The sequence below is a fragment of the Tursiops truncatus genome, chromosome 9 (assembly GCF_011762595.2).
Source record: "Tursiops truncatus isolate mTurTru1 chromosome 9, mTurTru1.mat.Y, whole genome shotgun sequence".
In the NCBI taxonomy this organism is placed as follows: domain Eukaryota; kingdom Metazoa; phylum Chordata; class Mammalia; order Artiodactyla; family Delphinidae; genus Tursiops; species Tursiops truncatus.
This window is the reverse complement of record NC_047042.1, coordinates 7,602,554-7,627,516: the sequence shown is the minus strand read 5'-3', so window position 1 is coordinate 7,627,516 and position 24,963 is coordinate 7,602,554.

Sequence of the window (24,963 nt, the reverse complement as noted above, 5' to 3'; positions counted from 1 at the left end):
AAGTGAAAAAAATAAGCCCTGTGAAAATGAATTTTCATGAATTGTCAATAGTACATGTAATAGGTGCACACACACACACGCCACATGCTTACTACCGTCACATTTTGCTTAGTTTCTGAAAAGTCACTGGATTTGAAGCCAAAGGACATTTGACTGAATAGACTACTTCTATCATTACTAGTTGTACAAACCTGGGAATGTTCCTTAATCTTACTATAAAATGAAGAAGAGTTAACTATTTGTGAAGAGAATATCAGATAATGAAAACTGGAGACTCTGAAGTAGCACTTACTTCTCTGAACACAGTCCATTCACGGTGTTCATCTGCCCAGGGTTTCCGGGCTCAGGGACTGGACGTCCTCCATCCTCCCTGGCTGGTGCTTTCATAGGTTCTGTGACTTCAACTCCACTCAACCACTTATCCCCAGTTCTGCTTGGTCTAAAGTTACTTCCTTGCTTCTGGTCCTTCCCCTCATAATAGAAACACGTTCAAAAGCGCCACCTTAAAAAAACAAAAGAAAAAAGAATTTCAACCTCTATTAACCTTAGTCACTTTCCAGGTATTTGATATCTTTTCCTTCACAGCAAGCTATGCACCAGCTCTTCACTACCTCACTTCTCACCAATTCTCTGCCTTCTGCAATCTCTTTTTCCTACTACCCTGATGAAACTGTCCTTACTGAGTTAAATATGATCTCTGCCCTTTCTGGAACTGGTTCCCAGCTGTTTCTTCCACCTTGGAGCTACTCACGCTGCATCAAATTTCATTTGTGCCTGTAACCCAGGGACCTTTTGTTTTACTTGGAATCAATAAAACCTAACTGATCTATTATTTTCTCAGCTTTTGAAAGACATCTCCCTCATTTTTCTCCTGCTTCCTGGGCTCTTCAGTTAAGTCTGCAACCCCTGCCCCCTCTTGGCCTGAGTCTCTTCTTTCATGCCCCTTCCCAGACCAGCTTCCAACCACCACCTCATGTTGACAATTCCCTATTCGAGATCTCAGAGCAGAGGTTGACGCATCCTACTGCCAGATGGACCTTCAACTCTCACATGTCCACACATTATTTTCTTTCCCCACACGCTTGACCTTCCCATATTCCCTGAGCCTGAGGTATCCTTGATCCTTGCAAAAAATCCTGAGCTCCAACTGTGAGCTGAGCATTACCATGGAACAGGTCCTCAGGAGTGGGGAAAACTGCCTTGTTCTCCAAGAGCGTTGCTGTGCAACAGGTCCTCAACCCAAGACCTAAGCAGGGCTCCTGCCTGCCCCAACCAGCCTTCCATTGAGTTGGATCAACTTAACACAGTCAGTGTCCCTCACACTGCCCCCTCCCCATTTTCTTTCTACCACCACCCTAGCTCAAGTACACCTCATTTCTTGATCTACACTGCAACCAGAATGATCCTCCTTAATAAAATACATAATAAAATACATATCCTAAAATGCTTTGGCATATGTGAAATTCTACGTTTCTACAGCTCAACCTCCTCCCCATTACCCTCAGGATAAATGTAAGGGTCTTTGGCCTGATAGCCAATACTTTATGCTGCATCCCAGCATTGAAATCACCTCTATGTGCACTCTTTACCCCCCAAATCGTCTTTAAACGCACCCCAACTCCATGCATACCGGGTGCCGGAATTTCCATGAATATGTCTTGCTCTTTTTATCTCAAACCCTGTGCATGCACAGAGGAAAGTACATGCACTTTCCTCTGCCTATACTCACTTCCTGTTCTTTTCTCACTTATTGAATTCATATTGTTCTTTGAATTTCAGTCTATGAGCCATAAATATATATACACACACCTACGTAAGTTTCAGGTGTACAGCATTATAGTTTGACGTCTGTATACGCTATACTGTGATCACAATCACAGGTCTACTTACCACTCATCAACATATAGTTGACCACCTTCACCAATTTTGCCCACCCCTCAAGCCCCTTCCCCTCTGGCAACCACAAATCTGTTCTCTGTATCTATGAGTTTGTTTTTGTTTTATTTTGTTTGTTCTTTGGTGTTTTTTGTTTGGGAGCTTTTTTTTTTTAAGATTCCACATTTGAATGAAATCATACAGCATTTGTCTTTCTCCATCTGACTTACTTCACTTAGCATAATAGCCACAAACTCCATCCAAATTCCATTCTTTTTTTACAGCTGAATAGTATTCCATTGTTTATATATACACATCTTCTTTAACCATTCATCCATTTATAGACACTTAGGTTGTTTTCATATCTTGGCTATTGTAAATAATGCTGCAATGACATTGGGATGCACATATCTTTCCTAATTCGTGTCTTTGTTTTCTTCGGATAAATACCCAGAAGCGGAATAGCTGGATCATACGGTAGTTTTTTTGTTTTTTTAATTTTTTGAAGAATCTCCATACTGTTTTCCATAGTGACTGCACCAATTTACATTCCCATCAACGGTGCACAAGTGTTCCTTCTTCTCCACATCTCTGCCAACATATGTAATTCCTAGCCTCTTTGATAATAGCCATTTCTAACAGGTGTGAGGTGATACGTCATGGTTTCCTCATGGTTTTCATTTGCATTTCCCTGACAGTTAGTGATGTTGAGCATCTTTTCATGGGTCTGTTGGCCATCTGTATGTCTTCTTTAGAAAAATATCTATTCGGGTCCTCTGCCCGTTTTTCAATTGGGTTGTTTGTTTTAATTGTTGAGTTGTACGAGTTCCTTATATACACTTATACTTTATATTTATATTCATATAAATATATATTTATAAATATGTGTAAATATATTTATTTATGTTTGTATATGAATATTAACCCCTTATCAAATTGGGAGGCTGCCCAAACCTTAGACAGTTAGTAGTTTTCTTTTCTGTATTCAAAACATACCCATCACTCTAAAATGTAACATCGTTTGCCATGTCTGTTTTCCCCACTACGGTAAGGCCTACTGAGGAGATGGGCACTGAATCTCCAGCTTGTAGCCCAGAGGCTGGCACATAGTAGACTCATGGGAAATGTATGCTAAATGACTGAACCAATAACCCAGATGAAAGAGCCTTCTTAAGTCTAAATCTTGAACGTATACAAAAATGACATCATATGAGTTTATGTTGCCCATCTAAATAAAAAATCGTAAGAATGTATTTAATCTTAGCTGCAATGTGGTTTTTCCTTCTGTTTAAGGAGATGATTCTATTTTATTAAGAGGTTTTTTTTTTGGTCAGAAAATGCTGTTCCCCCTCGTACTGAATTCGAGGAGCTGGATGTCCTGCTAAGGGCAGAGGAAAGGACAGGAAGAGTTCCCACCCCCGTCTGCCTCGCTGATCCCCCGCTGGTGCCGCCAATGCTGTAAAACTAAATAAACACTGGAGAAGCTGGACATTTGTCTAGTGGGGTTTGACCTTCCCTGAACTTCAGTGCTGCATCCTACAGTTTTGCTTATGTTCCTCCTAATCTGTTTGGTCTGGAGCTGGAGCTGGATGGCTCCTGACTCGAGAGGACTCTTCAGGCAGGGACGGGACGGCTCTCGTGTGGCTCGGCCTGGAGCCATCCTCCCCTGCAGGCATCCTGGCTGCCTTTCCCGTGGTTGTAGGAAGCACAGCTTTCTTACTTGAGTTTGGAGACCAAAACCCAAAATGCTCATTGGTATAGTGCCTGAAAAGAAGAATGTTCACGCACAGAAATCAGCACAACGGGTTGGTATAGTACACTGGAGGGTGAAGAACCTCGTGTACCTCATCCCAGGATGGGCTCCCACAGCCCCAGCAGGGGGATGAAGCGGCCCAGTTAGGTGAGGGCAACTCCCCTAGATGTTCTCCCAGGGAAACAGCAACGGCCAAGCAGCCGGATGGCCAGGGGCCTCTAACGTGCATGGGCTGCTGAACAACGGTGTTATTATGTAACTACAGACCCCGAGCCAGGTGCTCCCACCTTCCTAATTTACTCGGACCCCTGATTATGGCCCACGTTTTATACAGGAAGACACCATGGAAGGTTCAGGATATGGAAGTAACTTGCTGAACATCACGGACCCGGCGGGAGGTAGGGTCGTGGTGGAGCCCTTTCCCTCACCTTGTCCATCCTTGGCCACCTCATCCTACAAGCCAGACTCGCCCTGGTTGTACGTACAAACATTAGAATTCCTTGCTCAGATTTTCAGAAAAATAGAACCCCTCCTCACCCTAATCCCTCTCCACCCGCAGACGCACAACCAGGCTAAGACTGGAGAGAATGGACAGGGTGGGACAGGAGACAATGGCTGCAGGGGTCAGGGGTCAGGGTGCAAGGGTGAGCTGGTCAGGCAGTGAGAAAGAGTAAGAGCACTTGCACCCCTCAAACAGCAACGAGTTATCAGCTCTGCGCTCCCTTTTGAGGACGGCAGACACAATAAAATATGAAAATGCTGTATATTTTTAGTGTCTAAAGTTTTAAAAAAGAAAGTTGAGCCTGAGTTTGCCCTCTTTGTTTTTAAAGAACTTCCACTGACCTCACCAGTTCTCAGCCTCCACCAGTCCCTCACTGCTCCCAGGCTGTCTACTCCACGTGGCTTTATTATTTTTGTAATTGTCGTAAAGATGAATGACGTAAGCGAAGCACTCGGGATCACCCCGGACATCATAAGCTTCTGACCTGTGTTCACGTTTCCCATCACCACCGTTCCCAGTCATTCCTCCAGCTCCACGTAAATTCATGTCAATGAGCCTCAGGGCTCAGGGCTAAGCCTCCTGGGCCTTGTAGTCCATAAGGAAATCTTAGAAGATCAAGCTCCTCGTTTGTTTTTGTTTTTTAACCACACCACACAACTTGTGAGATCTTTTTTCCCTGACCAGGGATTGAACCTGGGCCCAGTGAAAGCACCAAGTCCTAACCACTGGACTGCCAAGGAATTCCCGAGCTCCTTGTTTTTCGAAAATTTGCACTAAAGGAAAGAAGAAAAAAAAATCTAGACTCTTTTCAAAACTTCTTATTGACTCACTAAAGAAGAGAGAGGCCCTCACCTGATCCGGGGGCGGGGGGGCAGCCTTGTGGAGCCGGAAGGCAGTGGGTTGCATGTATGAGGAAACGGGGAACGGAGGCTGCAGGACAGAGAGCAGGGAGGATGGGGACGGACAGAGGGCTCCCTGGTCAGTCACTGGGGCCGAGTCCTTGGACAGAAGGACCACCTCCCTTTTCCAGGAAGGACTCTACACTCACAGAGCTGCACGTGCCAGCCTGCAGGGCCCGGCTCACCAGTGATTGTCAGTTCCCTTTAATGGACAGCAGCCAGCATTCTGAGATGAAATGAAGTAAACAGAAGAGAAAGATGAGAAGATGAAAGAGGACGCAAGGGGAGCCAAAGGGCAAACGTCAGCCTGCCTGGTCCCCAGGGGTTAAGCCGTCTTCTGTGACTCTTGTTTCAATCCTGCGTATGGCAGTAGAAGTGCCAACTTGTGTTATAAAATATATTTCCTATAAAAATATAAACTGTGTTTTACGGTAAAAGAATTTTCAAAGTTGCTGGTTTGGTCCACACAACCAACCAACACTTCTTCTAAAGGAAACCTGCCTACTCTCTCTCCAAGGAGGTCAAATCCAGAGAAGAGCTGCTCTGATGACAGTCTGAAACGCACAGCCACCTGATGGAAATCTTGTTTTGACAGAAAAATCTTTATAAAATCTGTAAGAGTGCTGGAAAATAGAAGCTAAAGGCTTTAGCCAAGCAAAACTTTTATAGCACTCTGGGGAGGCAACCAGCCAACAGACCTATGAGAGACAAGCCTGGGAACTCACAGCCCAGCATCTGGGCAGAGGAGGGGTACTGAGCCTTCTAGACAACCAACCATTCTAGACTCAGAATCAGCAAGTACCAGGGGTGGGAGGGGCATGGGGAAGTTTTCATGGCTATGGACTAGACACTTGCAATCTTGAGCAAATACGATATCCTTTCTTCCCCGGCCACTTAAGCTCAGCACAATTATTCCCATGCTACGCTAGTGGGGATGGGCACAGAAGCCAACCAGGCACAGCGATGCCCCAGGAAACCTGCAAAATCCCCAAAGGACAGAAGCCACAATCCCAGAAGTAAAGTTATCAGCTCAGTCATTAAAAATGGAAACTATTGGCAGATTTGCAAACACAAAAGTCACAGTGTCCTTACAATGTAGATATTTGCTACAAACATAACAAAAGAGTAACTTGTAGAAGAGTCGGATTCATTCCCAAGCTAAGGCAGCTCAAGCTCGAGACCAGTTACTTGTGTGGGTTCATCCCGAGGTCGGGCAAGGGGCTGGCAGTAAATAGTTACATTCTTATCTAATTTTGTATAATTTTTCTTACAGATGATCCCCTATATTTGATAAGCTTTAGGAACCACAAAACCTAAATCCATCCTAGATTTCCACAGCAAAAATATCCTATAATCAGTGAGAGAAATAGAAACGTTACAATAGAAAAAGGGGCAAAGGATATGAACAAAAATTCATAGAAGAAATGCAAGGAGCAAATAACCATGAAACATGTGCCCCATCTCACTTGTAATTCAGAATATGCAGATTAAAATAAAAATGAGAATTTTTCTCCCTCAGATACGCAAAAATTTAAATGATCGATAATATTCATACAATCTGACACATGTTGGTTAAAGCAGAAAGTATCTGAGTCTTCTGGAAGAACAATTTGGAAGACCTATAAAGCATGTGTTACCTTTAATGTACAGATTCCGTTTCTAGAAGTCTGTGCAACCGACTGACTCACGCATTCCGTGTCGAAGTGTGCAGGAGGATGTCTGTTCCAACATTGCAAAGGTCAAATTAGAAGAAACCTAAATGTCCAGCAGCTGGGTCAGATGTCCACACATCCTGCCTTACAAGGAATGAGAAAGATGTGTATGCCCCCCAGGAAGGAACATTTTACATATGAAATTCAAAAGTTAAAAAAGGCTGGTATGTTCTCTATCGGGGTCCTCTGGGAGGTGCACTGAGCCAGACAGAATTACAAGATTTGCTAAAGATTAAAAATTGTCGTCGCTGTAGGCTAAGTGTCATTCTCCCCCGCAGGCACACCTGCAGTGGAATTTCAGTTTCTTGTGGGCTCTTATTCAAAGTTAGTTCTTTGAACTCATTTTTATATTTTCTTACCATTTCCTTTGGCCTATGGCCCCTTCTGCTAATATGACTTTTACTCTTCAATCTCTTGCAATTTTTCCATATCCCGGCACTTAGTGTGATCGATGGCTTGCTGCTCATCATGTAACATGATCTCCCTTTCAAATGTATTTCTGTATGAGGGATCATTAGCTGTTTGACTCTGTCTCATTGAATGTAGTAACATGGTCTTCATTCAACATCAAGAACACCATGAGCCCCTTTATTCTCACGTTGTCCTTTCTCCTTGAGGAACGTTTGTGTACCTTCAGCGGTAGACAGATTCACACACACCCCTGAGTTACTTCCATAAACATGAATAATACCCCAACCATCCTATGAGATAAACCCATCCTGGGTTCAAACCTCACCTTGTGCCCTGCTGACCCATGTACCTCTTGGGTTTATAATAAATAAGTTGATGAACAGAAAGTCCTTAGCACTGGGAATGGTGAGCGTGCCGAAGCTATAGCTGTTTTAAGTGGCATTTTTGTTACAATCACCTGCTTTGTCAGATAACAAACATGCTCGGTACATTTTCCAAGATTACTTACACAGCGAGGATGGTACTGAACTTCAAAACCTTGGTCCCAGATCCTGTCACTCTCGTGGAGCAGCAACATGCCATCAGGTCTCCCTGATGCCCACACCTCCCCGGGAATGCACCCACCCCATGAGCCACCACTCAGGTTACACACTCATGCTTTCACTCATTTGGACAAACTGTGTTTGTATGGAGTGCAAGGTTACAGTTATTTTTACTAGGTCTGTTAAAAAACAAAACTATGTAAAATGGAGCCTGAGACATTTCTTTATTTTAAAAATCTTGTGTGTCTGTCCTTTTGGGTACGGGTACCTCCATAGACAGACTAGGGAGAAATGAATCCCTCCGTATGTCGATTTCCTCAAAAGAAACGCGCACTTGGATGTCCCCAGGATCCCCCAATTCCCGCTCTTCAGAAAGGAACCGAAAGGCTGTGCTGGGACAGTCACTGTAGCACTGCCGGAGCCCCCTGGTCAGCTGCGGGCAAGACCTTCTGTGCCCCCCACCCAGAAAGCGTGGCTCTTTTGGGGTCCCAGCCCTTCATTAGTAGGAGAACCCCACTGTCAGGCCCAAGCTGGCCAAAACATGGGTGCTACCTCACGTCACATTGGGTGGGGGTACAGCACAGGGCAAACTAACACAGAGAAAGAGCACACATTTGAGCGGTCTCTGCCCTCAGGTCCTGCGATTTTCATCCCATTACTATTCAGATAATGAGTATAAGGTCAGATCAGAATATGAAGGCACCTGAGGACCCTATAACAGCCTCACAGCTGCCGGCCATCCAACAGAGCACCCGAATTAACACCCATCTATCCAGTTTTCTGGTCCATGAATGATTTAAAACAGCGGTCCCCAACATTTTTGGTACCAGGGACCAGTTTTGTGGAAGACAATTTTTCCACGGACAGGTGGGAGGGATAGCTCAGGCAGTAATGCAAGCCATGGGGAGCGCCAGATGAAGCCCCCCTCGCCCGTCCAGCGCTCACCTCCTGCTGTGTAGTCCAGTTCCCAACAGACCAAGGTCCGGGGGTTGGGGACCGCTGATTTAAAAGATTTGGATTTAAAGTACAAATGAATACACATTCTCTGAAATGGCATACCATATAAAAGAAGAAAAGATTATTTGCCGGGTTGAGTATAAGACTCGTTGTCAGAGAAGGATATCCATAGAGGAAAGTCAAGCTAAGGACACTCTTCACCATCAAATCTTGTCTTCCCAGCCCTAGCGGGAAGCAAAGGAACTGACCGGTCAGCGGACAGAACTTTCCTCTAGCCTCACGACCTGACGCTTAGAACCAAAGCAGCTACGTGGCTCGACTCCTTCCAAACCTGCAGCCAGGTCCTGGAACTTATCCATGTGGGCACCAAGGCCTGTCTGGGAAGGTCACTCTGCACAGTGAATGTCCACATTCTTAGGGCACAGCCAGGTGAAGATCCCTGCCCCAGACCAGAGAGAGAGAGCACAGTCTCCCCTCCCCGCCACGGAGAAGCAACTCAGACCCTCCTGTCAAAGAAGCAGAGTAGGAAGTTAGCCAGGGGGCAGGGTTTCTGGGTCTCCTCACTCAAGGGGACCCCCTCCATCCTCCTCAACTAACCACTGTGGAGGGAAGTGAACCCAGGAGGCAGAGGAAACGCTGAGGAAGAAGGGGGAGGGGAGAGGTCCTTCAAGGAGGTGGGTGCCCGAATGCCCCACCTCCCCCTGCAAGGTCTTGCCCTTTCCCCAAATCCCCCAGACAGACCTCCCTCTGCATTCCTTCCTCAGGTTGTAGGTGCTTCTACTCCAACATACGTTCCTGTGGGAATCTCTTTGCCTTTTTCTGTGACTAGACCGTTGGCTTCTGGAGGGCATGAATCTGCCCTTACACTGGCACCACCAGGACGTGGTACAGTAGCGGGAACTGGAAGGACTCACGGCTTGATAAGCACAGTGACCTCTACAGACCTCGGTGTCCCGAAGTGCCCCCTTTTCAGGATGCCCTGAGTCAGAGGCAGGAACCTCCTTGGATCCAGAAGCGCCAGGTCCCTCAGCAAGACTCCTGGGCCACAGGGCCTGATTGCATACTCCAAGGCCCTGCACATCCGGCCGCAGGAGTTCAGAGAAAAACGGCCAGGAGAATCCTGCCACAGAACCCAGTGCACGGCCCGACTGGGAGGAAGGGCAGACAGACAGGTGTAGACTGGATGTGTCTGTGGTGGGCAGGTAAAACAGAGACAAACATGGAAATCCCCAGCCAAAATGAAGCAGGGAAGTGAAGCTGGTCATGGCCGGGAAGGAGGGCTGGGTCCCCACCAGGCACAGCACAGCAGCCCCATCATCACATCCATGTGGGCTGCTCAGATGGGCCATGAACATGCCACACATGCTATAAAGTATGAGGGGGATGGTATGTGACTTTAGTCCTATTGGCAGGAGAAGACACTGCTAAGTTTCTCAAGCAGGGGTAGAGGCTGGAGCTGAGCTGGGCTTCAGACATGGATAAAAAGTATCAGGAGCTTCAAATCTCCTTGGTTTATTTTAGGTGCAGGAAATGTGCTGACCGCTGACCAGCGGACCAGACCACGCAGCATCCCAGGGGCCTTGCTGGAGTTGGAGCCCACCGCCCAGGGCTCGGCTCGGCGCTCAGACATCGCCATCTAGTGGTGAGGATGTGCAAATAGCACCCGCTCCCCCAACGCATAAACGAGAATGAGAATTCTTTACAGAAATATTTTTCTAATAACGCAAATTTTAAAATACTTTTCTTCCCGTGTAAGCAAAACATAATGAAGACTTCATTTTGGTTCGGCCCTTTAGCCTCTTAAATAAAAGCAAATAATGAGGGAAAAATCACGTCAAGGATTTAACCAGCCAGAAGTCGAGTTAGCTCGGTGCCTTGTTTCAGATGCCATCTTCCCCCACAAACGGAGTAATTCTTCTTTAATGAAGCGCAAGACAAGGGATGGAGGAGTGAAATTTAAAATTGCACTGAGTGGGCAAATTCCTTCTTGGTCATTTTCCAGGTGGGGGACACAAATTCTGAGGCTCACTTGCAAAGTGGAAGTAGCGTCCTTCGTTTCACAGGATTGAATGACAAGAAAGTGGGAGTGATTATGTGTGCGCAGCCCTGGCCGACTTACTTCATCCAGGAGCACACTGGCCAGCCACCCCCAGGAGCATGCAGCTCGTGTTCTGTGCAGTGCCCAAGGTATTCCTAACACCTAACAAATATCAAAACTTGAATAGTCACAGTAGAAAAACTCATCCATTTTCTATGGGCTCAAGTGTCTAGATCATGCCTCTAGTCCTGATTTGGGGAGCTCAGGTTCTGTGGCTCCAACGAGCTGATTAACATCCACTGTCCTTTCCTCCTGGCTCCACGGCATCTTGCTCAATCATGAGCCTTTGCTCCTAGAAACCACCGCTTCAGGATTCTTCAGTGATTCCGCTCATAGAGCTACTTCCTGCTCCCACGTCCAGTCTCTCTTCTCTCTCCTCCTCTGTGTGCAGACACCTTCTAAGCCCTCATCTAAAGTAGATCTTTCAGTGACGGGGCTGCCCCTTCTGGCTGTGGACCTACTTCCAATGGATCATACCAAGTATCTCTGCTTGCCCCACAGTGTCACCAACTCACGGCATCAGTGAGCCAGTGAAGCGTCAGAAATCCATTCCCACCTAGGGCACTCATCAACGCCCTCAGGATGAGGGACGCTGAGGCATCGCTCTGCAGAGTCACCACCGAGGGTTTCGTGCTCTGTAACTGGCGCTTCAGCTCACGAAGGGCACAGCTGTCTTTCAGAATCTGATTCTTGTCTCTTCCATTAGTCCTTCAAGGATGAGCATGGCCCCCTGCCTCTCTTGTGACATACCTGGTGCCTGTGCTCTGTCTGAGCACAGTGTTATTCAAACAATGTGTTCTTTCTAGTAGATAAAAGCGTGTCCTCGCCGTCTGTCAGCTGAAAGTTGAGAATAGGCGATTTCTGGAAAGAACGGTTTCCATCCATGTCTCATTAATTTCTAGGGCTGGTGTGGAATGAGACAGTAAAGTAAAGACAGCAGCTCCAAAATGTGAGGGGACCCTGGCCAAGAAATTCTGGGGGATTTAAGCTTTACAGGGAGAATGTTTAAGAGAGGCTCGGAAGGGAATCGACAATTTGAAAATTTTTAGAAATATAAATTCATTAACTATTTGATGACACATTGAAAGGTGACACATTTTTAATGGTAAGCTCTGAGATTTGCTCTTGAATAATTATTCCTGCTTAATATCTTCTCCCTCCTCCTGGCACTGTTGCATTTTGCTATGGACAAGTTCTTTGTACATGCATTGTACCTTCAACTCCCCCAATATTTCTAAAAATGACTATGGCAGGCCCCAGGAAACCCTATTACAAAGCAGTAGCTGAGACTGGCAAAGCTGAGGAACTTGCTCCCAGTTACTCCCCCGGAAGTGGTCCTGCGATAAGGCTTTCCATCTGGCCGTCATTCAGTGACACGCAGGGTATCTTCCCTCTGCTTCATTTTTCTGTTGTTTTGTTTTGGGTTTTTTTGTGTTTTTTAACTTTTTATTTTATATTGGACTAGAGTTGATTAACAATGTTGTGTTAGTTTCAGGTGCACAATAAAGTGATTCAGTTATAGATATACATGTACCTATTCTTTTTCAAATTCTTTTCCCTATTAGGTTGTTACAGAATATTGAGCAGAGTTCCCTGTGCTATAGAGTAGGTCCTTGTCAAATCTTTACTGTCCTCTTTCCCCAGACGATCCACTGTCCTATTATTCTAGCCATGTTTTATTGTATATACATGCCAGGAAGCTCCTTGGAAAGATAGATGGTTTGAATTGGAACATCTGAGGAAAATTACCATACGAAGATGAGTTCTAAAAGTGCCGACAGAAATCACAAAGCACATGTAGTGGAAAACTCATCAAGGTGGCCATGGGAAGCCTGGGCTCAGCCTGACTTTTGAGAATGAGTGCATGTGTGAATGTGTGTGTGAAGATATGTGTATGAGTGAGTGTATGCATGAGTGTGTGTCTGTATGTTTGAGTTTGCATGAGAATATGTGAGTGTATCCGTGTATATACATAGGTGTGTATGAAAGTGTATGTGAAGTATTTGTGTGTGTTCTGATATGTGTGTGAATGTGTGACCTTGTGTGTGTGGGAGAATGTGTGTGTATGTGAAGGAGTGTACCTGTGGCCGTGAGTGTACACATGTGAGGATATTGTGTGGGCATGTCTGTAAGTGTGTGAGTGTGGGTATATGTGTATGTGTGACCATGTGTGTAAGTGTTGTGTGTGTCTCTGTGTGTGAGTTTATAGTAGGGTAACATGAGGGTGTGGGAGTGTGTGGGAGAATATGCGTGAGAGTGTATATATGTGCCTATGTGTGAGTGTAAGTGAAGTATATGTGTGACTGTGAGTGCCTGGGTATATTGTGTGTGGGCGCATGTAAGTAGGAGAGTGAGTGTGTATATGTGTGACTGTGAGGGCATATGTTGTGTGTGTGAGTGTGTATGTGAGAAAGCATGTATGTTTGTGTGCGTGCCTGTGTGTTTCTGTCTCTGAGTTGTGTGTGAACATTTGCACACCTGCATTGATTGTAATATGTGACAGCCATGACTTACCATCAGGGATCTTCCTGTCGTTTGTCAGATGTGTCCATTTCAGAGACAACTAACATTTCTTGAGCACTTTTCTGTAGACTGTGTCATGCATCCCCTATCATCTAAAGCTACAAAATGAAATGTCATTCTGCCTGGTCACCCTGAGGCACCAAAAAGTATCAAACCCCAAAGAAAGGCTAAAATATACTCAGACCTGTGTGAAAATTACCTGGACAGTTCCATTTCAAAGCATCACTGAGTGGCTAATTAGTAGCTAACTCACCCCGTTAGCAACAGTCATTTATCTTTGGGGGCTTCAGAAGTTTTCGTCCACACACCCTACCACACACGCATGCACATGATTGATCATCAGATCCTGGACCCTAAGCATGAATAACCACTTCCTAATTTGAACAATCTCAACTCCCCCATCCTCTGGTCCCTGCCTCCTGTCCTTTCCTTGGTAACCTAGTGGACTCCGTTTCTCAAAGAGAAAACCACTTCTCCTTTTTAAGCAGTCACAGATCTGCTCTGTTAACTCAAGAGACCCCAAAGGATAACCACGGGGTTTCAGAACCCTGACGAGGTCTGGGACAATGGTGAGAGGGTTTATAAGGCACAAACATTGACATTGAAAGGGGGCCCCAGTCCCTCCCTCACCTGCACGAGGTCACACAGCCCTCACCTGTCCTCACTGGCAGGAATAATGGGAAACTACTGATTACCCACGGGAAAGAATTCAGGACAAAATGTTGGGTCTTAGCGGAGCACATTGCCTCATAGGATATCAGGATGTGGGTGACATTTCATTTCTATGCCCTCAAATCCAGTCTAGGGCCAAATGGGACTGTGTAAAGCACTAGACCAGGGTCAGAAAATCTGGAGTTAAGACACCCTCTCACCTACTAGAAATGTGGTGACCTAGCCCGGGAAGGTCACAATTTCTCCAGGCCCTGGTCTCTTCGTCTTTGAGATAAAAGGATCAATAATACGTGAGGTCATGTAGGCCTGTAATATTTGGAATTACGCAAGTAAATGTGGACTCCAATTATCAGTTTTTGGGTATGATAAGTTAGAAGGAGGAAACATTCTGTAAATGAGAATTAAGACAACTACGAACAGAAGTTGAAATTTCCACAATATTTGTGCATTTATATCATTGGTCAGAGAAAAGAAAAAAAGACAGCTAAGCAATTATGAAGGGGAGCCCAGAGCCCTGCAGGGTGATGGAGGCCACCTGGCAGAATGAGAGGTATGAAGTTCGAACGCATGGTTTCTGCAGGTACAGGACAAAGGGGGGGGGCCGTTGCAGTGAGCTGCTCTGAGGCCCCTAAATTAAAGAAGCAGATTTCAGGAAGAGTCTCTGGAGTTTGAGAATGATTTCTGGCATTTTGGCAAAATGCTGACTTTCACCAGAAAGTGTGTATGCGTCCCAGGACTTTAAGAAACCAGATGCTGGAGGGCTTGGTGTTTGCAGAGTTGGCTCTTGGTGGGGATATGGAATTTAACAGCTAAATAAAGATGCCAGTTGTTTAAAACTGGCAAGATCCTCACCACTGGGCTCCCATGTTACACACACACACACACACACACACACACACACACACACACACCTCTTCAAGGACTCAAAAGAGGGGATTTCAGTGTGTCTAAATTAACTTCTTGTTACAGGAAGCATTTCAGAGTAGATGACTTCCCCTAACTTTTTGCTTAAGACCAACACTGCTTCATGTTTCCTCACCTGAGAGGTCTTGTGAGTTGACACGCATGCACACAGCTGAATACATTAGCTCTTCCAATGCCAGAGCCTTAAAGCCTCAGATTTGCATTTTGCACCCAGCTGACCAAATTGCTCCATCCTCTCCAACACCCAGGGAAGTGATCTCTGCACCCTGAAGGCAACATGTTCCAACAGTTCCAACTTCTAACTGGGGCAGTGAATGGGCTAAGAACAAGTCATGGGGAGTCAGAAGCAGATCCAATTCTTCTTTTTATTTTTATTTTTTACTGAAGTATGGTTGATGTACAATATTTCAGGTGTTCAGAATATGTATATGTATATATATATATATATATATATATAGAGAGAGAGAGAGAGAGAGAGAGAGAGAGAGAGAGAGAGAGAGAGTCAGTCCAATTCTGCCATTGGTTCAGACACTTTGGGATAGGAATATTCCTAAATTGTTAAAACATTCTAAGTTTAAAACATTTTACATTTGGATTTTTTTTTCCTGGATGTCTGTTATTCACTTGTCTCCCACCAAAATGGACACCATTTTCCCTTTTTCTGCGGGCATGAAAACGTAAAAATTTGAACAAAGAAAGTGAGACAAGAAAAGAGAACAACCCAGGAAAACAGGGATGGTGTGACCCCCCTCACAGGTCAAGAGCGACTCTAGTTTCTTGGGTTTCAAGACGCCCCACACAGGCATATGGATTGGGGCGTCTTCCGTGTCTAGGAAGTAGTTGTCCAAGTGGCCTCCTTGCTTGTCTCTTCCCTTAAACACCGAGTCATTAATCTCTTAACCTTCCACCTCATAATGTATGGAACGGAGATCTATGGAATCTGTGGAATAGGACAGCTTGTGTGAAATCAGTCCTCTAATTAAGGTCAAGGGCTTCACACACCCTGTTGAGGTGTGCAACCAATAGAGACACAGGGCCTGCCCGCCCGCGGGCTCTGAGCCGAAGTGGTACAGGTGCTTTCAGTGCCCCTGCTCCCTGGGGTGGAGGCTGGGGGCACATCTATCCCTGTAGCCTCACATCCCCCTGAATCCACGACTCCCAAACACTTCTTTCCAGTCGTCCAAACCTTCCCCCCAGAGCTTGTCTCCTCTACCCCTGAGATTAGCAAACATTTCCTCCTCATGTTCTCGTAGACACCGCTCTGTCTCACTTAACTACACTGTTCTTTATCCAGGGGTCCCCACCTCCATTCCCCACCCTGCCTCTTCCCTCCCCCTTTATGGAGTTCCTCACCGTGCCCGACAATGGACCCTTCCGAGTTTCTATCACCACCAGCCTCACTCACTGATCCCTGCTGGTACTCTTCCTGCTTCTGGCCTCTCCTTGCTTTAGCTCCTCTGCCGGCCGATTTTCAGAAGGAGGCTTCTAGAATACACACCAGAAATACTGCCCACAGGATCCAGATCTCTAATGGCTCCCTACGGTCAGGAACCGGTCCTCCAGCGTGGCCGCAAGTTAGAATAACTTGGGGAATTTTTTAAAGTACTAATGCCTCCATCCCATAGAGACTCTGAACGAATTAGTGCAAAGTGTGGCCTGAGAACCAAGGGTATAAAAGCTACCCAGGGACATTCTAGCGTGCAGCAAAGCGTGAAGCCCCCTGGTCTCCATTACTCCAAGGGCTCCACAATCTACCTGTTACTCAAGTCTCACATTCCAGACCACCAGCCTTCAGAGTGGTCAGAACATTCCCTCTTTTCCAGCCCTCTATTTTGCCTATATAATTCCCTTCTCAATATAGACATAGGTGTGGATACAGATGTTGACATCGTTTACAGTAACAGAAAAACTACATAGAACCTAAACCAAAAAGAAAGTCGGCCTGTTTTAGTATCTCCAGCTTGTTGGCATTTCTACCCATTATTTGCGATTCAGCTCAAATGCAAATGTTTCAGGGATGGGGGATCTAAAACACTTGAGGCAGAATTGGAGGCCTTTTCTCCAACACTCCTAGACCACATGTGTGCATTTCTTATTGAACCTACCAGGTTCTGCCAAAATAATGTTTGGCTTTTCCTCTTATGGAATCATGAGCTTTTGGGGACAGAAACCAAGTCAATTTACTAAATTACGTGCCTGAACACACTATCAGAATTCCTGCTGCAAAGCAGAAGCTCAGTAATTGCTTGAGAAAAACACAAACGATTTCAAGTGATCTATTTTTACACATTTTCAAGGAAATCTACACAACTTGTAAAGAAATTCCAAAGACCTCAGTAATTGCAAGAGTAAAGTAATTATGGAAAAGCAGAGGCGAAAGATCATTAAAGGTCATATGATATAATCCCCACACTTTACAAACATAGAAACCCAGAAAGTAAAGGTCTGAAAGGGGGAGTGACTCACTCAATGTCACTTAAAATCAACAAACAGCCCGACTGAGAGCACGGTCTTCTGAGCCACGCACAGCCCCTTCCAAATGTTCCAGCTTTCCCTCCCATTCCCGGGGAGACAGGCACTGCTTAGGAGCCAAGCAGGAGACACTGATGACAGAGCAGCGTGCATGCCATCCGCACAGCTTGAGCCCACGGGGCGTGAGGGAGAGCGACCCTGCCAGGGTCAAGGTGAAAGCCACCCCAAATCCTCATGTTCATCCAGGAAGACCAGCTGTGCTCAGGAAGGTGGAATATATGCAAAGAAAATCCTTAGGTTGAGAAGGACTGCTCCATTTTCAAAGTGTACTTGCTCCATTTTCAAAGTGTACTGCTTATTTCCCAAAGTAGGTCTAACGAGGCATTGTTCCTAAAACACAGCCGCGTTAAGTGCAACAAACCACCGTCAATTGCAATTGGGTCTGAGTACCCCAGATTTCTCTCAAAAGAAGTTCCTTGAGAAAAAATAAATTTTGAAGCAAATGTGGTGATGTTTGGAGAACTTTTCCCAGAACTCTATTTTTGCACCTTGCTTCTTTTGTTCTAGCTGTAGCATTTCTGATGTGGGTATTTATGTATGTGCTGGATGTAAGAACTAACCATTTCAAAGCACTCTTAAATCAGTTCCAGAAACCCCATACTGTTGTGTTTAAAATGAGATCAAGTTTTCGATATTATTTCAAGCTGTTTGGGGGAATTTCATTGTTCCTCTCACTTCTATGTTCCATGTTTCCATTTATATTTTAGGCTGAAGTTGTTTTTCCTAAAACCTCACAGGCAAATCACAATTTTTTAAAATGTGTTTTGTGTAAAATATGTTGACAGCCACTGCATAATTTGATGTAATAATTAAAGGCATGACATAAAAATAACATCTCAAGATTATTTATGGAGGTACACAATGGGTCCCTTTGATAAGTGGCCAAATAATTGGATTTGAAAACTTTTCTTTCATGCAAGCTATTTTTTTTTAATTTAGTAATTAGCAATTTATACTTAGATCACTGACCAAATTAACAAAACAGTTTAAAAATGGAATACCCACGGCTGACAAGGATTAGTAGAAGGGGAACTTTTATAAACTACTGAGTGGCTGCAGAGCAAATTGGCACAATAAATATCAAGGATGACACCATTTAAGTAGGCGTTACAACTCCTGGAACTCTATCTGGAGGGATGTGAAATACGGAAAAGTCATATCTATGTGCACAAAGATTTTATGCACAACATCATGGCTAATGAAGAGAAACTGCAAGCAGCCTAAAGGGCCAACAAGTTGCTTAGGGTGAAAGCAACTTGAGAACAAAATACAAAGTCATTTTAAGTGATGATTCTAAAGACTATATAACTGTAGTAACATAGTTATTCAACGTAAGCTTTGGCCTTCAGTCAAGGAAGGGCTGCTGGGTCGTGCTGCAGTTCAGTGTCCTGTGTCTCCCAAGGTCCCTTCACTTCCGAGCCCCCCTGGGGGGTGTCCTGTCCCCATGCTGCGGTGAAGACTGGATCCTCTTGTAGGAAGCCTGCAGCGTTGGAGATCGGGATGGCTCAGGACCAGCAGGACAGGAGTGCCTTGGCTCGTCTAGTCCAAGGAGAGAGAGGAGACAGGTCTGGTGTGGCCTGGATGGACGACAAAAGTCCCTACAGGGAAGGGGTGTGGAGCACACCAGCCGGACCTCAAGTCCCTCAGAAGAATGCTGGGGGGCCGGCCAGGATGCTCACAAGAGCCAAAGCAGGGCTGCCAACACATAGGTGCCGGTAAGAGAACTAAAACTGGCCACCAGAAAATCAGTCACCCAGATCAGCTCAGCCGACCCGCCCCCCACCAGAGGACAGGAAGTGCCTAGTGAAACTGTCCCCCAGCTCCAGGCACAGTCCGTGGGCAGCAGATCCTTCCCAGAGCCCACGGGGGGTAGGGTAGTGAAGAGGCAGGTTGATCAGGTTCTCCCTTCCAGGCTTACACTGACACAGACGCGGGTCAGGTGCAGGTGCAGTGGAACCCGCCCAGCAGGTGACAAGCCGGCTGCAGGGTAGAGGTGTGGCTCTTGGGGTGGGGGACTGCCACCAGGCCTCCCGATGTGTATGTAAGCTAATATGGCTATGTAAGGCGATGACACCCAGAAGCACGTGTGCCAGTGTCCCTGGGGCTTGTCCTTACAAACAGCCTCCTGCAGGGAGACTTTCAAAGCCATCGGTCCTCCTCCTTCTTCACAGAAGGACGGTGGCGGGAACGGCACCGGCCTTGGTGCCAGAAAGAATCTGAGTTGCAAGTTGCAAGAAACTTCATGATGTTCACACTCTCTCCACCTTTATCAATTCACATTCTATCTACTTACTGTACATAGCATAGTGATTCAGTATTTTTACAGATTATACTCCATTAAAAGTTATTACAAGATAATGGCGTACAGCAGAAATTAACACAACGTTGTGAATCAACTATACTTCAATAAAAAAGAAGAAAAAAAACCAAGATGACAGCTATAATTCCCTGTGCTATGTAATATATATTTGTTGCTTACCTATTTTATACATAGTACTTTGTATCTCAGTCTCATACCCCTAACTAGCCCCTCCATACTGCACCAATTTGCATTCCCCTGAACATTTCCTTTTTCCACATCTTCTCCAACATTTGTTATTTATAGACTTTTGGATAATGGTCATTCTGACAAGTGTGAGGTGATGTCTCATGGTTGTTTTGATCTGCACTTCTCTAATAATCAGTAATTTTGAGCATCTTTTCATGTGCCTGTTGGCCATCTGTATGTCTTCTTTGGAAAAATGTCTATTCAGGTCTTCTGCCCATTTTTTATCAGGTAGTTTTTTTTTTAATATTGAGATGTATGAGTTGTTTATGTATTTTGGATATTAACCCCTTGTGGGTCATGTCATTTACAAATAATTTCTCCCATCCTGTAGGTATGTTGTCTTCTCATTTTGTTGATGGTTGCCTTTGCTATGCAAAAACTTATAAGTTTAATTAGGTTCCATTTGTTTATTTTTGCTTTTATTTCTTTTGCCTAAGAGACACATCCAAAGAGTGTCAAAGAGTGATCTGCCAATGTTCTCTTCTAGGAGTTTTATGGTTTCAAGTCTTGCAGTTATGTCTTTAATCCATTTTGAGGTTATTTTTGTATACGGTGTGAGGAAATGTTCTAATCTCATTGTTTTACATGTAGCTGTCCAGTTTTCCCAGCACCACTTATTGAAGAGGCTGTCTTTTCTCGTTTGTATATTCTTGCCTCCTTTGTCATAGATTAATTAACAATAGGTTTGTGGGATTATTTCTGGGCTATCTATTCTGTTCTATTGATCTATGTGACTGTTATTGTGCCAGTACCATGCCAAGTTGGAAGGGAAGAGGTAAAACTCTCCCTATTTGCAGATGACATGATACTTTATATAGAAAACCCTAAAGTTTCCACCCAAAAACTATTAGAACTAATAAATGAGTTCACTATAGTTGTAAGATACAAGATTAATATACAAAAATCTGTTGTTTTTCTATACACTATCAGAAAGAGAAAGCAAGAAAACAATCCTGTTTAAAATCGCAGCAAAAACTTAACCAAGGAGGTGAAAGAAAATTATAAAACATTGATGAAGGAAATTGAATATGATTTAAAGAAATAGAAAGATATCCTGTGCTCTTGATTAGAAGAATTAATATTGTTAAAATGGCCACACTACCCGAAGTAATCTATAGATTCAATGCAATCCCTATCAAAATACCCATGACATTTTTCACAGAACTAGAACAAATAACCCTAAAATTTATATGGAACCACAAAAGACCCCAAATCGCCAAAGCAATCTTGAGAAAAAAAAAAAAAGAACAAAGCTGGAGGTATCACCCTCCCAGACTTCAAAGCTACGGTCAATCAAAAGTGGATATTTTCTTAATACCAAGACCTGGTCTCTTGGATAGATAGCTCCTGAGATATCTTTGCTTCTTGACACTTTCACCAGACAAAACTAGTGTGTATACGTGTGTGTGTGTGTGTGTGTGTGCATGTGTATGGATAAATATATATACACACACATTCCAATACCTCCATTACTAGGCTTTTTTTCTTTGCCTTCTCCCTATTCAAATGAAAACTCTGAATCCCATCAAGATTACCACTTTTCATTGTTTGCCCTGTCTTACATTAAAATAGTTTCCAAATTACTACACATATAACACTACAAAACACAGACTTACTAATGAGAGTGCACAATCAACTGCAGTTCTTTATTCTGAAGACTGCAGTTTTACAATCAAATTACTATGTTCACGTTACTTGCATTTGACTTTTTATTCCGTCACTGTGCGTATGAAGTAGACTTATATTCACTTGTTTCTAATTGCATTCATTATTAGATTTTCCCCCCATAATTGTTTATTTAATGTTATTTTTGAGTATGTGGAATGCTAACATGTTTCTAAAAGTCAAAATCCTTCAAGACATAACCAGAAAATTAACTCCTTCCTCTGGCCCTTCAACAGCATTTGCCCCACCCATGTTAGAACCAATTTTCTTGTTTTCTTGTTTATCCTTTCAGTGCTTTTCTGTTTTGTTTTTGCCAAAATTGTCAGATATGTGTATATTTTATTATTTCCCCTTTTTTCTTCATAATAGGTAGCATGCTATATGTACTCTTTGGCAGTCTGCCTATTTTAGCAAACAGTGACTCTCAGAAATTACTCCAAACTCTTCACATAGATCTTTCTTATTCTTTTATATAACTGCATATTTCTCTTTCGTGTAAGTACCAAATTTTTAACTCATCCTCCTATTCTTGGACATTTCAGTAATTCCCAATAGTTTGCAATTATAAACAATGCTAACATATAATCTTGTGCTTATGTGTTTTTGTATTTTGTCTTTAGGGAAATTTTCTAGAAATGAGATTGCTGAGTCAAAGGAAAAATACACACGTATTTTGGAGATTCACCTCCCTGGGGGTCGTACCACTTAGCGTTCCCAACAGAGAAATATAGCAGTACCCATTTCACCAGAGACTCACCACCACGTGTATCATCAACGTTCTGAAGGCTTTAAGTCTCCTTTAGCCATTTTTATGGGACATTTAAATAAAAGATAATAATAATTCTAAATTATTCTGAATGTCTTGTCCAAATGTATGTCCCAAAGACAAAAGTAGATGAATTTGTGATTGACGATCTGTCTTTTGACCAAATTCGTGCAGCCTTTGAACTGATGCATTTGGGAAAGAGCATTCAAACTATTTAAATTCAAAGTCTTAAAATATGTCCATCTTTACACCTGTCTTGTGGTCTGATGGAGGCAGATACACAGGCAGGAGTAAGCTCTGGCAAGTTCACATTCTGTTTGACCTTCAGTAATGTATTCTAAGGAATAATGTTTTGTATATACTTCATAAGTCTCTAAGGACAAGGCTAGTACAGTCATAAATCTGTGTTCGGGACTCTCCCTCATGTAAATAATTGCCGAATCATTAAGGAATATTTTAATGGGATAAAAGTAGTTCCTGCAAAAAAAAAAAGAGCTCAGATTCTTTTAAAATACTCTTTATAAATTAGGAATATTAGTTCCCTTATCTGTGACATATGTTGCAAATATTGACTCAAGACGAATCTTGATGTTTTCTGCCATGAACACATTTTTCTTTTTAAGTAATCAAATTAATCAATCCTTCATTCTTGCCTCTAGATTAAGATATTGTAAGTCTTTCTATACACTGAGGTTTTGAAGGTATTCACACATACTTTATTGTATATTTTCAATTTTATATTACTACCTCTGAACCATTTGGGTTTTTCTTGTATGCGTAGAGTGAAGAGCAGACACAATTTTATCTTTTTCCTAATGGCTATCCTGCTGTCCCAGGATCATTTATTAAGCAGCCTATCTTTGCTCAGTGATTGGATATGCAGCCTTTAATCATGCTCTGGGTGTCCTTATGGACTTGAATCCATTTCCACAGTTCCTTTTCTTGTCCACTGGTCTGTCACTCTGCATGTGCCGGAACCCAGATGTTTTCACTCACTGGCTTTGTAATGGTGTTTGGTAGAGTCTTAAACACTCACCATTCTTCTTGTCTTCTTTTTCTTCTTTCATTTTTATTTTCGCTATTCTACTGTGTACATTTTTCCATTTGAACTTTAGTATCAACTTGCCTATGTCTGGGGAAAAGAAACCTAGTTGGTATTTTTATTGGGAATATACTAAATTTATGAAGTAACAGGAGAATTGTCATTTTTATCATGTTAGGCATCACAGAAAGTACAATGTTGCCTACAGTTTTCAAGTGTCTACTTTTGTGTCTTTCAGGAGTGTTTTCCAATTTTCTTCATATAGGTTTTGAGCATTTCTTCTTAACTTTATTCTCAAGTATTCTTACCTATGTTTTGATAGAAATTACCTTTTTCAATAGTTTTTATTAGAAAATGGCATTGACCTATGGAGAACAGTATGGAGGTTCCTTAAAAAACTAAAAATAGAACTACCATATGACCCAGCAATCCCACTACTGGGCATATACCCTGAGAAAACCGTAATTCAAAAAGAGTCATGTACCACAATGTTCATTGCAGCACTATTTCCAATAGCCAGGACATGGAAGCAACCTAAGTGTCCATCGACAGATGAATGGATAAAGAAGATGTGGCACATATATACAATGGAATATTACTCAGCCATAAAAAGAAACGAAATTGAGTTATTTGTAGTGAGATGGATGGACCTAGACACTGTCATACAGAGTGAAGTAAGTCAGAAAGAGAAAAACAAATACCATATGCTAACACATATATATGGAATCTAAAAAAAAAAAAAATGGCTCTGAAGAACCTAGGAGCAGGACAGGAACAAAGACACAGACATAGAGAATGGACTTGAGGACACGGGGAGTGGGAAGGGTAAGCTGGGACGAAGAGAGTGGCATAGACATATATACACTACCAAATGTAAAATAGATAGCTAGTGGGAAGCAGCTGCATAGCACAGGGAGATCAGCTCAGTGCTTTGTGACCACCTAGAGGGGTGGGATGGGGAGGGTGGGAGGGCGACACAAGAGGGAGGAGATGTGGGGATATATGTATACATATAGCTGATTCACTTTATTATACAGCAGAAACTAACACACCATTGTAAAGCAATTATACTCCAATAAAGATGTTAATAAATAAATAAAAGAAAGTGGCGTTGACTGTCAAAGAGGTTTTCGTCAATCAAGCAGATCATATGTTCTTTCCCTTGGAAATATTAATAAACTGAATAATATTAATAGATTTCCTAATATTGAATCATGCTTTAGTGCAAGTCTAAAACCACTTGGTCTTAGAGAATTCTTAATTATTTCTTAACGTGGTGCTGGAATCCACTTGCTAGTATTTTCATCTAGGTTTTATGCATTGTTATTTAAAATTAATATTTGTAAATTTCATTTTTATGTTATTTATATCAGGTTTAAGTATCGTTACTATATATCATTACTATATTTGCTTCACAAAAAGAACTTAGAAGTTTTGACACGGTCTCTAAAATTTTGACTGAATTCCCCTGGATCTCTCTGGGCCTGATGGTTTTACATGAAATATTCCTTGATAACTTTCTCTAGTTTTTCTGTGGAAATG